The sequence below is a fragment of the Notechis scutatus genome, chromosome 2 (genome assembly GCF_049901735.1).
Source record: "Notechis scutatus isolate UNSWTSFEM ecotype Mainland chromosome 2, rNotScu1.2, whole genome shotgun sequence".
Taxonomy (NCBI): Eukaryota; Metazoa; Chordata; class Lepidosauria; order Squamata; family Elapidae; genus Notechis; species Notechis scutatus.
Window position 1 is genome coordinate 148,443,349 of NC_142010.1, and position 17,022 is coordinate 148,460,370.

Here is a 17,022-nt window from a genome sequence, read left to right on the forward strand (position 1 = left end):
TGCCTTTTTTCCTTTATCTGTATAGGTGATCAGATTTTCCTGATCTTTGTAGTTCAGTGGTGGTATTCGACTGGTTCTGCCCGGTTCTGGAGATCCGGTAGTGGCGATGAGCAGTGGAGACCGAACTGGTTTTCTTCGCTGCTCTGTGGTTGGCCCGCCTGCCCGCCGGGCTCCCATACTCACTTTTATGGCCAGAATTCAAAGCGCAGCTGCTTTGCGCGGCTCAGAATAGCGCCGCGCGGCAGCTGCTGCAGCGACCACCATCTTGCAGGAGGCAAGTTAGAACGCCTGCGCCTGCGCAAAGTGCGTGTTTGGCATGCGCGTGCATGCAAAGTGTGTGCATGCGTGCAAAGCGCAGCCACCCAGCCACGCCCACTGAACCGGTGGCAACTTTATTTGAATACCACCACTGCAATCACGATTTTCTTGAGCCTTTAATACCTTCCCCTTGTTCTGGATGGTACAACTTTAGCTATATCCCTAAGAGTTTTTAATTGGATTTATCAAAAAAGCAAGCTTCCTGAAAAAAACACCAAACAGATGATAATTCAATGTAAGGGGGAACCAACTTTTGGCATATATCAATGATGTTAGCAAGAAATCAAAGGTTTTCCCCCTGCAGTGGATTAATTTGGATTGAGAATGAATGAATGAATCTAGTATATTGCATGTATCTAGTATATTTTCACAAACTGGCACCTGCCAGCTATATAAAGACTCCAATTCTCAGGAGTCCCAGCTATTATTGGTCACGCTGGCTGAGAATTCAGAATTTGCATTCCCAATAAATCTGGTCCATAGTAGGTTTAGGGAAGGCTGATTTAATTGTTACATTCCATCTGTCATCCCAGTGCCTTGCCCTCTGAACATTTTCAAATTGAGCAGCTTTGCTTGTTAGTTATATCTTCACTTACTTGCAGGAGGTCAAGATAGCAATCGTGGAACTCTTGCCTCCAGTATTTTCCCACAACCATCACCCTGTGAAGTTGGTTAGGGTGAGACACAGTGACTGACCTAAAGTCACATAGTGAGTTTCCATGACTCGCGGTGGGTAGGTTTGAACAAGTCTCCCTGGTGTCAGCCCAGGAACAAAACCACTATACCACACTGGTACATTCAGATTCACATTAACCTGAAGTTCTTTCTAAATCAGAAATTGAGTGATAGCAGATGCTCTTCTTTCCACTAATTTTTTTAATTGAGCAATTCGGGAAAGCTAAGTCAGACCCATTTTGGATTTCATTATCACTCCACACAGCCCACCTTCAAAGCACAGTGACTGTGCTTGGCACAAATTGAGTGTGTTATCTACAATAGAAACAGATTCGACTCCCATCAGTATTATGTCCAAAGGTTACAAAGTATTGGAATTACGGTTCAGCATCTAAGCACCTATTATGAATTATGTGCTTATGAACTCCTGGTAAAGGCAAATATTTGTATTGAAACTGAACAAAGCAATAAAGAAACTGCCAGGACAAATGAACTCCAAGAGATCTGTATCCAGACGGAGCAAAGCAATGAAGAAACTACCAGAAAAAGTGAACCCCAAGAGCAAGACCATTGGCAGCATGTCACTTGTAGGACAAAAAAATCTGGAAGACTGTCCCACAACCGGTGGAGCTGAACAATAATTTTCATAACCCCCTAAAGGAAAACACACAGACATTGGGAGAAGGATCGATCTCCTTCCAAAACTTAGGCTTCCCCAAAGGAAAAAAAAAAGGTGTGTATTGGTGATAGGTTCTTCCACTTCTCAGAGGAACAGAATCATATATCTATAGACTAAATAATCTAGGGAAGTAATGGAAGTGAGTTGTCTGCCTGGAGCAAAGATGTACCAGAGCGGCTTACCAAAATAATCAAGTCCATAGATTGTTATCCCTCTCTTGTCTTTCATGCTGGGATGAACAATAGAACCAAGATCCTGGAAAAATTATCCAGGGACTATGAGCAACTTAATTGGAAAGCAAAACAATATAGGACACAGATCGTCTCTTCCATAGTATCAACTGTAGGTCAATACCCTATGAGGGAACAAATTTTTATAAATAAACCACTGGCTCAAGAGATGGTACCATCAAGACAACTTTGGATTTCTAGGCCATGGTTTACATTACTTACAGGAAGGGCTTATGGCAAGAGATGCACTTCACAAGGGTGAAGGGAAAAACAATTAAAGATGCTTGAAAAACTCTGAAAAACAAAGTTATTAAAGCCCAATCAAATGCAATACCACAAAGAAAGAAAAAAGGCATCCAGAGCAAACTTGAATGGTTGCATAAAGAGTTCTCTAACAAACAGAAAAAAATAGACAAGTTTAAAAAATGGAAAATGGAAATGGAAAATAGTACTCCCACCCTATGGATTTGAAATTGGCTGATCAACTTCACTCTGTGTGACCTCAATGGAACTGCATCTTCCTGGAGAGAAGGATGCAATTGGGTGTCTCAAGATTCTGTCTTGAGCCAGGGCTCTTTGATATATTCATAAATGGACCAGAGGAGGGGATAGAAGGGTAGCTAATCAACTTTGCACATAACATTAAGTTGGAGGGAATTTCACTTTGGAAAATAGACTTAAGATTTAGAAGGATCTTGACAGATTAAAGCAATGAATCCTATCCAATAAGATGCAGTTCAGTACTAAGAAAAGCAAGGTCCTGCACTTAGGCAGAAAAAAACAAATGTGCAGGTATAGAATTGGCAATATCTGGTTCAACAGTGGTAACTGTGAGAGGGATCTGGATGTCCTAGTGGACCATCAAGTATGAGCCAGCAATGTGCTGCAACTACCCAAAAAAAGCCAATACCATTCTAGGCAACATCAATAACATCAAGATCACAAGAAGTGATAGTACTGTTCTAATGCTGCACTACTAAGGCCACACTTGGAATATCACACACGTCTTGTCACCCTAATTCTTAACAAAAGACGCTGAGATCCTAGAAAGAGTGCAGAGAAGAGCAACAAAGACAATAAAGGAACTGGAGGCTAAACCATATGATGATAGTTAGGGGAATTAGACATGCCTAGCCTAATGAAGAGAAGGATTAGGGATGTTATGATAATTGTCTTCCAGTACTTGAGGGGCAGTCACAGAGATGAGGGAGGGGTGCTTTGACTTATTCTCCAAATCAAATAAATTGAAATTGAAAAAAATGAAGTAGGATGTTGGATTCTCGGGAAGCAGTGAGAAAATTGCTGATGGAAGATCCTGAAACTGTTTGCTTGGCATTTCAAAGAAAAGCCACTCATTCTGGAATACTTTATGTATGTTAGTTATGAAGCAAACAGAATAAATGTGGTGCACACAACTGATTTATACATAACAATGTAAAGACTCCCAGCTGCTTCTTTCACATTTTCATTATCCCATCCCACTTCATCTCCTCAGTTAAGTGTATATAATCCAAGCCCTGTTTCCTTTGTAGATTAATATCAGAGAGGTTTTTTTCCTTGCTGAACTTTCAGTCACTAAAATTGGCAAGTTTAGCCACCAGCCACTTCTCTATGGTCTTTGCTTCCTATGCCTCTTCCGCATGGGTAGATTCAGAATACAAAGCAGCTAGTGTGGAAGAAACCATCAGGGTTGAAGGGCAAAGAACAAGCAGCTTTATGCACAACCCTCATATTAATCTTGAACATAATAAACTTCTCTGATGGAATACTAACAAGAGAAAGTTATGGCCCTCCAGATGTTGCTGAAACCATATGTTCCAGCATCTCCTAACACTAGCCAACCTGTTATGTGTTGTAATTTAATTACATATAGAAGAGCACATGGATTTCTTTCTTGCCATAGTGCAGCCTTTCCCAGTCTAGCATTTCCAGATGTTGCTGTTCTTAACATTTCTGATGCTAACTGGAAACAATGAGAATTGTGATCTGGTAGTATGTAAGAAGTCTCAACAGATGGCAGCACTTGCTTAGTCTTGTTTGGGCTTGCAAATTATAAGAATTCTTACTTCTTTAGACTTATGGAGATTCTCAGTCATCCGGGTCATGATTGTCTCAAAGGAGATTTTTCAAAAGACAACTGGACTTTTGTTTTTCCTTGAAGACATTTCACTTCTCATCCAAGAAACTTCATCTCATCTCATCCAAGTTGTTATGAACTAATAAAAACTATTTAATAAAAACTTGTCAACCTTACGAGAAAAGCAGGCTCGTAATCCTGCACCTTGATTGGCCCATGAATAGCGAGCAGGGATTGGTCATGGAGCAGCCTGATTGGCTATTAGTTAACATCTCTCATTGGGTACAATTTAAACGCGGAACGCAATCCATTGGTTAACGGGTCAGCTGCCTGCTCTATAAAAGCTGCTGCTGCCCAGGGTTTTTGCTCTGTTCTTATTCATAAATAAAGAGTTGAAGTTCACTAGTTCTCTGCCTCATCTCCGTTCCTTGCGCCCATGCTCAGTATTTAACACAAGTCACCTCAGGCTCTCAGAAAGAGTGCTAATGAGCAGATGATTGCAAAGAAATATGATCCTTCCATCCCCCCTCATCTTGTGAGAACTAATCTTTCCATCCCCTCATCCTCCTGCCAGAACTGATGAAATTTCTTGAATAAGAAGTGAAATGTCTTCAAGGAAAACCAAGTCCAGTTGCCTTTCGAAAAAGCACTTTTGAGTCTTACTTTCTTTATCATATCTGATGGTGAGCTTCAGAAAACCGTCTTTTAATAAATGTAGTTAATTAGAAAAGATGCTTTCTCACTCCTGGTTTCTTTGCCACCAAGAGGATCTTTGACAATCCTAGGTCAGACTAGGTCATGGGCTAATCAGGAAGTTGAAACATCTTCTGGAGAATGGCAATAGAAAACCGTTCTTAATGTTGACAAGAAAACTATGTCCTCTGCATTACCAGTTACTTTCAAAACTTAATCTTGACTTAGTACCTAGGAATTAACACTTGGGAAAGGTTACTGCATGGAAGTTAGGAACATGGGTTGAGACTTGCACACAAAGCAATCCATTCCAGTGAGGAGTTTAACATGGCATCTCATGGCAATGAACTCTGAGGATCTGAAAAAACGAATTGTTGCTCTACATAAAGTTGGCCTAAAACATTGTAATTGATCACATTTTTAACAGTTTATGTAAAGTGATAAAGCTAGCTTGGTGTATTGGTTAGAAACCATGTTAGAAACTGGGAGACCAGGAATTCTAGTCCCACTGTAGGCAGGAAGCCACAGTATTCCACAGGGTGTTTTATAGATCAGATAGATACAACAGCCACACTTGAATAGCTAGTTCTTTTCAATGCTTAAAAAAAATTCTCATTAAACACATGGTTAAATGTGCTTAAATGTAGGGCCCAATGCTAGAACAAATTCCCATGGAAAAGATTGATTTATATCATTTTTCAAGAGAGGATTGGAATTAGACATCCTTCAAAGAAAGGATACTTTAGGCCAAATCTACTTGAACGTTTCAGACATTTTGCAACATTGAATCAATTAAAATTGCTAAATGAAATCCGGTCAGTGCTTCCAAATAGGATACTAATTGGACATTTTATTTATTTTTAAAAGTTTCATCTATGCAAGCCTAGGATGTTCTTATTAAAGGGGGAGGTCTTTCCCCCCCAGATTATAACTCTTTTCTGGTTCATTAAATTAAACCAGACTTTCTAGCATTCATGGGACCAGCCTGTTTATTTTAAAACAAAGTGGTCTCTCCTGAGAACTTATAAATAAGTTTTCTCTTCCTCCATCCTACCTTATGTGAGAAACTTCCTCAAAAGTTTTAATAAGGCCCTTGGTGCTGTCACATAAAGTATACTTTTTAAGGGAATATCTTGCTAATAAGCTCTGTTACATCAATTCTCTGGATAGACAATTATTATTTTTAATGAGAAGACAAGAAAGTTGCATGTTCTATGGTGTATTGACGTGGTTGAGTAGCTATATTTATATAGTAATTGTATTAAAAATTACACTAAAAAAGATAAAATTAATACAACAATAAAAAAAGAAAGAAAAAACAGAAAAAACAGAAAGCCCAGGAAAGAAAAAAGGAAGAAAAATACAAAAAATATAGTAAATAAATATGTACTGGTATATGTTTTATTTACTTTTTTTTCTATTTTTTCTTCCTTTTTTTCCTTTCTGTTTTTTTCTTTTCTTTTTAGTGTTGTATTAATTTTATCTTTTATTGTAATTTTAATATGACTACTATAAAAGAACTATCAACCACTTTCAAATCTGCAAGGATGATGTCAGGAAAGCTAAGGTTAGAATGAATTAAGATTTGTAACAAATGTGAGGGCGGAGCTGACGTCGCGACGATACGATATCTTTGCCTCTGGACGGTCCCAACGGACCTAAACCATCCCGAAGAGACGGTGATAGTGAAGGGCGCATCCTGTAGATGCCAGGGATACTGCAAAGTCCCTGGTCGATCCAGGAGAAGCCCTTCTTGCTGGCGGCAGAGAGGCAGCCATTAAAGCTGCTGAAGTTGGGACAGCTCTGGAACGGAAGAGACTGGAAAGAGAAAGTGTGTCGGTTTGGTGAGAACTTTTTTTTTATCATTATTCTAAGACTTAAAGGGACACCCTAAGGAAAAGAAAAAATCTGTAAAAGTTTTGACAGAACGAAATTAGCGGTGGTTTTTAAACGGAAACGTCAAAGTAAGGCTTGGCTTTTTATTTTATTTTTCTAATTACTGGACTTCTATCGCGATTTAGCATTTGCTAACTGGACTGGCTTCTTTCTTATTTACATTTATTTTTTCTTCTCTTTTTTGACTTTGCAACGTTTCAGGTTAGAGGCTCCCTTTAGTTACTTTTCTTTTTTTATATATATACTTTTTCTTTTTTAATTTCTATTACGTTTTGCCTGGGAAAGGAGGGGGAAAGTGAGAGTATAGAAACTTTGTAACACTGCCAACTAGAGGCTTGAAAATATCTTAGACGAAGCTGAGAAAGCTGAGAAAGCTGAGAGAAAGATCAGAGACTCCCTTTCAAGGACATTGCAACGTGATAAGATAGAGGGAAGAGCACGGGAGAGTGTTGTTGCAGGTGTTCTTCTGGATTTCTATCAACAATTGAAGCTTGGTTTTGAAGTCTGTGGAGAAGAGAGTTATAATAAGAGCCTTGGATGATTAAATAAAGTGCAGTGTGTCCTTTTAATTTTTTTAAGTTTTGCTACCCCTCCTTACCAGCTTTACTGTGCTCCTTTTTTTTTTTTTAAAAAAAAAAAACCCTTTATATATATATTTCCATTTTTGCTTTTTATTTTAAAGGGAAAGCCTCAAATTTTTTCCTTTTTTCCCCACTTTCTTCTCTGGGATTTTTTGGTTTTTCCATCCATACTTTTGGTTCATTTTTATGTTTTTATTTTTTTATTTTTGAGACCTTTTAATTGGATTAAGGTGGTGAAGAACCTGAAGAATTTTTTTCCCTTTTTCTTTTTTTGTTCTTTTTTTTAAAAAAATGTTTCTTCCCTTCCTTTTTACTTAACTATTGATTTGATTAAGGCTCAGAAGAACCTGAAGAAATTTTCTCTCCTTTTTTTTTATTACTATTGCGCTTTTTTCCTTCTACCATTTTAATTTTTTTACCTTGGATTATAATTGGTTACTTCATAATTGGATTAAGGTTCAGAAGAACCTGAAGAAATTTTTTCTCCTTTTCTTTTTATTACTATTTGGATTTTTTCTCTATACCATTTTTATTTTTCATCTTGGATTATAATTGGCTACTTCATAATTGGATTAAGGTTCAGAAGAACCTGAAGATCTTCAATTGTTTAAAATGAGCAGGAAATTTATAGCTTCTGGCTCCTCAACTTCTACTTCCGCCTCCCCACCTGGAGGACAACGTTTAATCCAGACAATGTTAAAGCAAGACAAAGAACAAGAAAAAGTGACCCCATATGATTATGCAAGGAATCCAAGAACCTAAAACAAAATCAGACACTATTGAAAAGAGAATAGAGAAAAAGTGGAGAATATTCAACAAATGATGGTGAAGTATGATGAGAGATTCCAAAAAATTGAAGAAGAAGATAAACAAAGAGACAAAAAGATTGGAGACATTGATACCAGATTAACAGTGGTTGAACAAGATAAAAGTGGGATGCTGAAATGGGAGATGGACAGATCAGAATTTTATCTCAGATTTCAAAATATAGAGGAAGAAAAAGGACAAAATCTAGCTGAGATAATGATAGAAATATTGGCTGAAGCTTTGGAAATAACAGAAGAGAAGATGATGGATGGAGTAGATGAAGTATATCGAGTTTTTACAAGATATGCGATGAGAAATAACCTACCAAGAGAAGTTCATATCAGATTTACAAAAAAAGCCATTAAAACACAAATATTGCAAGTTGCAAGAGAGAAAACACTGAAATACAAGGGCAAGGAGATTGTGGTCTTAAAACAAATACCCAGAAAAGTGAGAGAGATAAGAAGAGAATACCAATTCTTAACTAAAATGTTACTGAAAAAAGAGGTGAATTATAGATGGCTAATTCCAGAAGGATTAATGTTTACATGGCAAGAACAGAGACACAGAATTGATTCAATTGAGAAAGCAGAATTATTCTACGCAGAATTTTTTGGGAGGAGAGAGGAAGAGGCAGAAAAAGAGGTCTCATTAATTGAATTCCAAGAGGACCAAATGGAGACTGAAAAAGAAGAAGGCGTGGTAGGTGGACAGGTGGAAACTAAAGAACAGCGTGAACCAAGATTTACGAGATCTACCAAACCTAACTACAAAGCATAATCATGGAAGAGAAGAAACTGATTACAATGAATATAAATGGACTTAATTCAGCTGCTAAAAGAAGGACATTTTTTCATAAATTAGAAAAATTAAAATTTGATATAATTTGTCTACAAGAAGTACATATTAAAAAACAATATAAACAATTGTTGGTCCAGCCAAAATTAGGGAAAATATTTACTTCTTTGACTCAATGTAAGAAAAGAGAAGTGGTTTTATATATTAAAGAGACCATCTCAGCAAAATTGAGTCATACTGATGAAGATGGAAGAGTATTAATGGTGGAAATAATGGACAATAATACGAAACCACTCCTGATTGCAATTTATGCTCCAAATGATAAACAAGAAGAATTTTATTAAAAAAACTACACATGAAAATAATTGAACTGGACTATGTTAATATAGTTATGATGGGAGATTTCAATGGAACTGTAGACAACAAATTGGACTATACAGCAACAACAACAAAGCAAAATAGAAAGACTCTCCCTAAATCCTTTTTTAAAATGATAGATGAAATAAACTTAAAAGATATATGGAGAGAAAGAAACGCTAAAGCTAAACAATATACTTTTTACTCAAATAGACGTTTATCATGGTCCAGAATAGATATGATTTGGATCTCAACAGAACTAATATCTAATATTCAAGAAACAAATATTGAAACAAGTACTTGGGCAGACCACAATCCAGTGACAATTAAATGGAAAGGACAAAAAAGAAGATCGAAATGGACGTTAAATAATACTATTTTAAAAGAAAAGGACTTCACACAATGGATGGAGAAAGAATTGGCTTTTTTTTTTTTTAGAGAAAATAAAAAAGAAGATACCTCAATTGAGAATGTATGGGACACAATGAAGGCATATGCTAGAGCAGGGTCCCCAATCGCTGTCCGCGGACCGGAACAACTCTTCTGGTCTGGGCGCCGCCATCTTTTGGTAAAAGTGCTTCCGGTGAGCTTTTCTGTAAGCTCACGAACTTTCATCAAAAATGTGGCCTCGCTTCGGTGAGCTTTTCCGGTAGAAAGCCATTACCTGAAAAGCTACGAGGCGAGCCGCATCTTTTGAAGAAATGCTTCCGGTGAGGTCACCGGAAGCACTTTGTCAAAAAGATGCGGCGCCAGTTGATGCGGTACCGGGCAGCGGCGCCAGCTGATGCCGGTACCGGGGCATCAAAAAGGTTGGGATCCCTGTGCTAGAGGCTTGATAATAGACTATACAAGGAAAAGGAACATCAGGAAAAGGCAAGCCACTAAAGTTTTAGAAGATGAATATAAAAGACTTGAAAAAGAGCTACAGAAAACGCCACAGAAAAAAGACATTAAGCTAAAATTGGACATAATTAAACACAAAATGGGTCAAATAGAGAAAGAAGAATTAGCACAGAAAATTAGAGGTGCTAAAAAGAATTATTTTGAAGATGCAAATAAACCAGGTAGATGGTTAGCATATAAATTGAGAAAGGAGAAAGAATCAAGGAAAATATTACAGTTAATAGAAGACCGAGGTCAAATTTGCCATGTTAATAAAGAGAAGAAGGAAATTATTCGAGACTTTTATGGGAAATTATATAAGCAAGAGAATATTGATGAAGAAAGAGTCAAACAGTATTTACAGAATGCTAACCTACCTAAGATACCTAAAGAGATTGAAAAAATGTTAGAAAGCAATATAACGATGGAGTTAACTGAAGCACTTAAAAAACAAAATAATGGAAAGGCACCAGGCCCAGATGAACTTCCAGCAGAATTTTATAAAACATTACAAGAATCGCTGAACCTTTCATTGCTAGAAGTCATGAATGAAGTTATGTTAAAGAAGAAGATACCTAAAACATGGTCAGAAGCCTATATTACACTTATTCCAAAAGAAGAGGCTGACCCATTGCAAATTAAGAATTATAGACCTATTTCTTTATTAAATGCAGATTATAAAATTTTCGCTTCAATACTGGCAGAAAGACTCAAAAAATATTTAAATAATTTTATTCATCCTGACCAAAATGGATTTCTGCCAAAGAGACAAATCAAAGATAACATGAGAGTAATTTTGGACACTTTGGAATATTATGAGGAACACCCCGAAAAACAAATGGCTTTGATATTTTTAGATGCACAAAAGGCATTTGATAATGTGAATTGGAGATTCATGTTATTATTATTGGAACAGATGGGTTTCGCCAGAACATTTATTCAAGCAATAGAAGCCATATATTACAAGCAAATGGCAAAGGTAATGATAGAGGGAGAATTGATAGATTCCATCAATATAAGAAAAAGTACAAGACAAGGATGCCCACTATCACCTTTGCTATTTGTATTAACTTTGGAAGTGTTAAACAGAAATATTAGAGATGAAAAGAGTATAAAAGGAATGAAAATTAAAAAGGAAGAATTTAAGCTGCAAGCCTTTGCGGATGACTTGACTTTTATTTTAGAACAGGGGTCCCCAACCTGTGGACCGGAACCGGTCTGTGGAACATTTCCTACTGGGCCGCCGGTTTGCTGGGCGCCGTCTTCTTGTTTGACGAGAAAGTGCTTCCAGGTGAGCTTTTCCGGTTGGAAAGCGGTGTTTGGGTCCTGAAGGAATCCTCGTGCCTTAGTTTCATCGAAGGGGAGGGGCTTCGAATGAAACTAAGGCATGAGGATTCTTTCAGCACCCAAGGCAAGGCGAGCCGAGTGACCGTCCCGAAGCCGTCCCGAAGCGAAGCCCATCGACAAAGGTATAAAGGAGGAATTGAAGTTGGCGGGGAGAAGCGGGGGATGGCTGTCTGGCCAGTCGCTCGGCTCTCCTTGCCTTGTCATGCGTGCTGATGCCGGTACCGGGCCGCGGATCATTTTGTGATGCCGGTACCGGGCTGTGGCACAAAAAAGGTTGGGGGCCACTGTTTTAGAAGACCCTTTAGAAACAGCACCAAAACTATTGGAAAAGATAGAGGCATATGGCAAGGTGGCTGGTTTGCAAATAAATAAAGATAAGACAAAGATCTTGACAAAGAATATGCTATTAAGACAAAAAGAAGAATTGGCAGACCTATTGAAAATTCAAGTCACGAATAAGGTTAAGTATTTGGGGATATATTTGACAGTAAGATGTAGTACATTAAAAGAGAACAATTACATTAAACTTAAACAACAGATAGCGTTAGACTTGACGAAATGGGAAAATCTACAATTGTCATTAATAGGGAGAATTTCAACAATCAAAATGAATATTTTACCCAGAATTTGTTTCAAACAATACTAATTAGGCTTGGAAAGGACTATTTTGAAGATTTAAATAAAATTGTACTGAAATATATATGGCAAGATAAGAAAGCGAGAATAAAGTTAAAACTCTTGCATGATGCTAGAATTAGAGGAGGATTTGGTTTGCCTAATTGGGAGTTGTACTACCAAGCTACAAACTTGATGTGGACTAAGGAATGGATAACAGTAAGAAATACTAGATTGTTGACATTAGAAGGACATGATTTGTTGTTGGGGTGGCATGCTTTTCTATGGTATAAGGGAACTAAAACACAGGGCTATTTTAGAAGACATCATATACGGGAGTCTCTGTGGTTAAATTGGGAGAAGATTAAAAGACAATGCTATTTGAAAATTCCAGTCTGGTTATCGACTATTGAAGCATTTTCCTATCCTATAATATATAAGAAGGAACAAACAGTTAGATATGGGGAAATTTTGAATGAAAAGGGTGAACTTAAATCTATGCAAAAACTAGAGGAACAAGGTATAAAGATGAATTGGTTTTCATATGCGCAAATACATTCAAGGTATGATAAAGATTTTAAAACAGAAGGTTTTTATGATAAATTGACTGACTTAGATAAGATCTTGACAGGTACTGATGAAAAGGTGATTAAAAGATTATATGGATATTTATTAGAAATTAAACTAGAAGAAGAACAAGTTAAAGGAACTATGATTGCTTGGGGGAAGAATTTTGGATATGGGATTGATCTAGAGAAATGGCAAAAACTGTGGACTCAAAATTATAAAATGACAATGTCAACAGCAAATAAAGAAAATTTGTATAAGATGTTTTACAGGTGGCATTTCCCCCCGACAAGAATAGCAAGAATGTTCAAGAATAAATCTGAAAAATGTTGGAAATGTCATCAGATACCTGGCTCATATTACCACATGTGGTGGACTTGTACGGACACTAGAAAATACTGGACTAAAATCCACATGTGGTTGGAAAAATTGACAAAGAAACATATAGACTTGAAACCAGAGATATTTTTATTGGGAATTTTACCTGATACATACAGTAAAGATTTAAAATATTTGATTGTAAATGTATTAACAGCGGCTAGGATTGTATTTGCTAAAAATTGGAAAAATGAGAAAATACCATCACAGGAGGAAACTATTAAGAAAATATTGGAATGTGCGGAAATAAGTAGATTGACATTTGAAATGAGAGAACAAGAGGATAAACAATTTTACAAGATTTGGGACCTTTTCTATCAATGGTTAGATAATAAAATACAATAATAGAATATGTAGAATTTTAGAAAATAATGAATATATAAAGATGTATTTCTTTTTTTGTTATTATATTGATAAAGTGTCTTTAGGATAGATTTGGGAGGATTATATGAATTGTTATAAAATAAACTAAGTAAATTATAGTTATCTCGCAAAGTATGAATGAACAAAATTACAGTCAAATGATTGTTTAATAGTGATACTAGGGTATTCAATTTTTGATTGATAATATGAGTTATTATGCAATGTAACTGAAATTGAGACTATGAAATGGATGCACAAAAAATTTGTAAACCAACCAACACACTGCTTGTACACTTATGAAAGAAAGTTGGATGTTTTAATGTTTTGTTTGTTTTTGTTTGTCTTTAAAAACCAATAAAACTTGTAAAAAAAAAGGTTTGTAACGAATGCCGAAAAATACAAAAAAAGTTTATTTCAATATGTAAGGAATAAGAAGAAAGTCAAATGATAGGTCGACTAATGGGAGAAAATGGTAAGACAGTGGTGGGCACCAGGGAAAAAGAAGAACTGCTTAATTCCTTCTTTGCATCTGTCTTCACGCAAGAAGAAAAATAGTCTAACCTACAAAAAGCAGCATTGTAGGAAACAGGAGGAAAGAAGGTCAAAATAGGCAAAAAATGAGTAAAAGAACATTTCGGACTTCAGTAAGGCATTTGACAAAGTAAACCACAACCTACTCCTTGGTAAGATAGTTTGAATAAATAGTACTCCCACCCTATGGATTTGAAATTGGCTGATCAACTTCACTCTGTGTGACCTCAGTGGAACTGCATCTTCCTGGAGAGAAGGATGCAATTGGGTGTCTCAAGATTCTGTCTTGAGCCAGGGCTCTTTGGTATATTCATAAATGGACCAGAGGAGGGGATAGAAGGGTAGCTAATCAACTTTGAACATAACACTAAGTTGGAGGGAATTTCACTTTGGAAAATAGACTTAAGATTTAGAAGGATCTTGACAAGATTAAAGCAATGAATCCTATCCAATAAGATGCAGTTCAGCACTAAGAAAAGCAAGGTCCTGCACTTAGGCAGAAAAAACCAAATGTGCAGGTATAGAATTGGCAATATCTGGTTCAACAGTGGTAACTGTGAGAAAGATCTGGATGTCCTAGTGGACCATCAAGTATGAGCCAGCAATGTGCTGCAACTACCCAAAAAAAGCCAATACCATTCAATAACATCAAGATCACAAGAAGTGATAGTACTGCTCTAATACTGCGCTACTAAGGCCACACTTGGAATATCACACACGTCACCCTAATTCTTAACAAAAGACGCTGAGATCCTAGAAAGAGTGCAGAGAAGAGCAACAAAGACAATAAAGGAACTGGAGGCTAAACCATATGATGATAGTTAGGGGAATTAGACATGCCTAGCCTAATGAAGAGAAGGATTAGGGATGTTATGATAATTGTCTTCCAGTACTTGAGGGGCAGTCACAGAGATGAGGGAGGGGTGCTTTGACTTATTCTCCAAATCAAATAAATTGAAATTGAAAAAAATGAAGTAGATGTTGGATTCTCGGGAAGCAGTGAGAAAATTGCTGATGGAAGATCCTGAAACTGTTTGCTTGGCATTTCAAAGAGAAGCCACTCATTCTGGAATATTTTATGTATGTTAGTTATGAAGCAAACAGAATAAATGTGGTGCACACAACTGATTTATACATAACAATGTACTCCCAGCTGCTTCTTTCACATTTTCATTATCCCATCCCACTTCATCTGCTCAGTTAAGTGTATATAATCCAAGCCCTGTTTCCCTTGTAGATTAATATCAGAGAGGTTTTTTTCCTTGCTGAACTTTCAGTCACTAAAATTGGCAAGTTTAGCCACCAGCCACTTCTCTATGGTCTTTGCTTCCTATGCCTCTTCCGCATGGGTAGATTCAGAATACAAAGCAGCTAGTGTGGAAGAAACCATCAGGATTGAAGGGCAAAGAACAAGCAGCTTTATGCACAACCCTCATATTAATCTTGAACATAATAAAATTCTCTGATGGAATACTAACAAGAGAAAGTTATGGCCCTCCAGATGTTGCTGAAACCACATGTTCCAGCATTTCCTAACACTAGCCAACCTGTTATGTGTTGTAATTGAATTACATATAGAAGAGCACATGGATTTCTCTTTCTTGCCATAGTGCAGCCTTTCCCAGTCTAGCATTTCCAGATGTTGCTGAACTTTGTTCTTAACATTTCTGATGCTAACTGGAAACAATGAGAATTGTGATCTGGTAGTATGTAAGAAGTCTCAACAGATGGCAGCACTTGCTTAGTCTTGTTTGGGCTTGCAAATTATAAGAATTCTTACTTCTTTAGACTTATGGAGATTCTCAGTCATCCGGGTCATGATTGTCTCAAAGGAGATTTTTCAAAAGACAACTGGACTTTTTTGTTTTTCCTTGAAGACATTTCACTTCTCATCCAAGAAACTTCATCTCATCTCATCCAAGTTGTTATGAACTAATAAAAACTATTTAATAAAAACTTGTCAACCTTACGAGAAAAGCAGGCTCGTAATCCTGCACCTTGATTGGCCCATGAATAGCGAGCAGGGATTGGTCGTTATGGAGCAGCCTGATTGGCTATTAGTTAACATCTCTCATTGGGTACAATTTAAACGCGGGAACGCAATCCATTGGTTAACGGGTCAGCAGCCTGCTCTATAAAAGAGCTGCTGCTGCCCAGGGTTTTTGCTCTGTTCTTATTCATAAATAAAGAGTTGAAGTTCACTAGTTCTCTGCCTCATCTCCGTTCCTTGCGCCCATGCTCAGTATTTAACACAAGTCACCTCAGGTTCTCAGAAAGAGTGCTAATGAGCAGATGATTGCAAAGAAATATGATCCTTCCATCCACCCCATCTTGTGAGAACTAATCTTTCATCCCCTCATCCTCCTGCCAGAACTGATGAAATTTCTTGAATAAGAAGTGAAATGTCTTCAAGGAAAACCAAGTCCAGTTGCCTTTCGAAAAAGCACTTTTGAGTCTTACCTTCTTTATCATATCTAATGGTGAGCTTCAGAAAACCGTCTTTTAATAAATGTAGTTAATTAGAAAAGATGCTTTCTCACTCCTGGTTTCTTTGCCACCAAGAGGATCTTTGACAATCCTAGGTGTGCTATATTAGCATACTCCAAACCCTCACAATTGATTGGTCCGGATGGACAGCGACCTGATTGGTTGAAACCCCGGCCGTGATTGGAGCGCTAGGAATCTGCCGTGATTGGCTGCACCGATCGCGGGAGTTTCAAAGCGCTGCCATTGGCCGCCGAGCCACGAGCCAGCCCTATATGAAGGGCTGCCGCGGCTTGTATTTTTTAGACTATTCTTATCCTAAATAAAGAGCTGAACTCACTAAGATGGTCTCACGTCTCCTTCGAACCGATCCACCCCAGATCTAACACTGGCGATGAAGGTGGGATCGTGAGACAAGGAGACCACCCAGCACATGGCGAAGCGGCACGCAGCAGCAGGCAGCATGGCCAGCATCAACTCACCACCCGCACCCTTCAACCCTGCTACAGAGGACTGGGAATCCTATACCGATAGGTTCCAGATGTTCCTCGAGAGTAGCAATCTTAAAGATGCCAACGGCCACAAGAAACGAGCCGTGTTTCTCACACACTGCGGGCCCGCAGTGTTCAAGATGGCCAAAGCCTTGGCCAAACCAGAGGACGTTAAGACCATGGAATGGGGCGACCTCGAGCCCCTACTGCGAAGCCACTACGCCCCCGTCGTGCCCATCCTCATCCGGCGGCG